General features: G+C 43.0%; 1 protein-coding gene across 1 annotated transcript in view; it reads right to left on the minus strand.

Annotated features, from left to right (window-relative positions):
- Window positions 1-680, minus strand: part of LOC101855242 (lysosome-associated membrane glycoprotein 5) — a gene marked incomplete in the record, with an annotated part of 38,807 nt that extends 38,127 nt beyond the window's left edge. Inside the window, 1 exon segment of the mRNA XM_013080444.2 lies at window positions 493-680.
- Between the last annotated feature and the right edge of the window lie 1,436 nt (window positions 681-2,116).

The raw sequence follows: 2,116 nt of genomic DNA on the forward strand, positions 1-2,116 counted from the left end.
TGTGTGTGTGTGTGTGTGTGTGTGTGTGTGTGTCCGTGTGTCTGTGTGTGTCGATTGATGTTGATGTGTATGTGTGTATGTGTGTGTATGAGCACATGAGCGTGTATGTCAATATGATGAGTGCAAATAACGTATAATGGAATACTGTTAAAAGCACAGTATCAACTAATTCCAAAAAAGAACACATAAACGTACATCAATACTGACTTTTAAATCAGGAACAAAACTGAATAATATAGGACCGGAAAGAAGGAGGCAAGATGACACCAGAGAGCAGACGGGTATGACCTGGACACTGAGAAAACAGCTGATAAAACAGAGTGGACGTCGTTATTAGAGGGCTACACCCTACAGTGGACGGAAAACGTCTCGAAAGAAAGAAAGACAGAAAAAAGACAGATAGATAGATAGATAGATAGATAGATAGATAGATAGAAAGAAAGACAGAAAGAAAGAAAGAATAAAACCGAACCACCGAACAGTATTCCTTACCTTCAGGTATTCCCCAGTCGTCGTAAGCCCTAGAACCCTAGACCCCGTACCAGCAGCAGCAGCAGCAGCAGCAGCAACAGCAGCAGTCAGCAACAGTTATCTCTTGCCTGAGCACAGAACCTTCGGATGTGTGACGCTTCGTTCGTGCCACCCGCGATAGGGTGAGCGTCGTGTTGTCCCGAGGCACCGCGCACTGCACACGTCACAAGCTTACTGTCCCCACCAGTCCCCCACAAGCACGGGCGCACGCACGCGTTTGTGACTACAGCAGTAAGGGCGACAAACCAAACCATTCGTTTTTCCCTTTCAACAGGACGATAGATCTAATATTATGAAAAACGAAATGCTCGAAAGTATAATGTAACAACCCAGTGGTTGTATCGCCGTTATCTTTTAGTTTTAGTAAGAGTTTTACGATGCTTGCAGCACAATAAGGTCATATAAGTGCCGAATATTAGAGTTGTTACAAGACGGTAACAAACATAAAAAAGAAGGAGGAGAGATAAAGGCGACAGTAGTTTGATAGGAAAGAAGAGCAAATCCCACCAGAGCACACGCCAACCACCCACGCCGTCATCTTTGTTAGAATTTTCTTTTGCAGTAAAATTACGTTTTGTGAACCTGTTGACGTAAGTTAGAAATATTTTGGGTTCTACCTGCATCGACCCTGCCTGTTAGAGTCGACCACAGTGAATGGGCTAGCTACAGTATCCGATTAGAAGTATTTCATTGATAAAATATATTATACTTCCCCTTTCGGGAATCGAATTCACGCTAAATGCGAGCAAAGGTGAAGCGCTTAGCCACCCGACGACGTACACCCTTGCCTGGTGTAGGTAGCCGTTTTAGGTAAATGTCTAGTTGATATCTCCATTCGGAACTTTTGTATTGCTGTTTATCCCTTCGTCGAGATCTATATGACCGTAGGGGCATCAAAGATGATGGTGCAACCACTTTTCTCCATCTTTCTCTTTTTTCAGCTTTTCAAATGGCTTAACCCAAATTTTATCCTGTCCATTCTGTTGTTTTACCACCCCTTTTTCTGTCTACTTTTCTTTTTCTCTCCTTGTACAGTGCCCTGTGGGATCATCTTTGTAAGTCGTGCTGATTTTGTCATGTGCCCATACCATCTCTTTTTAGAACTTTCTAGACCTTCTACGCCAATCAGGGTATCCATTTCTTGTGGGGCCAACTTTTTGGGTTAGTCATAATGGCATGCGTTATAAACGCTTTCAGCTTAATTTTATATGGGTAGGTAGGCGGGTATTTTATTCGGTGTTTAAGTAGTTTTACGTTTAAGGTCACTGACCCACATCACATAAAGCGTGTATATTTTACAGAGGAAACATCCGAAGTGGGCACGATATACATCTATGAAGGGTCAGGCTGCTTCTTCCTTGCTCATCAGTGGAAACACGGGCTGTGAGGAGTACACCTGAATAGAAAGACGGAACTACGACAGGATAACATACATTCGAAATTGTCTAAAAGGGCCACCCATTGTCGAGGGGGAAAATGGTTGTCTTTGACAGGTAGATTTCATACAAAGTGGTACAATATTGCAAAAATAAGCAACCCACCAACCCACTCCCCCAACAATATTGCAAAAATAAGCAACCCACCA

This window comes from Aplysia californica, unplaced genomic scaffold (genome assembly GCF_000002075.1).
Source record: "Aplysia californica isolate F4 #8 unplaced genomic scaffold, AplCal3.0 scaffold00086, whole genome shotgun sequence".
NCBI lineage: Eukaryota > Metazoa > Mollusca > Gastropoda > Aplysiida > Aplysiidae > Aplysia > Aplysia californica.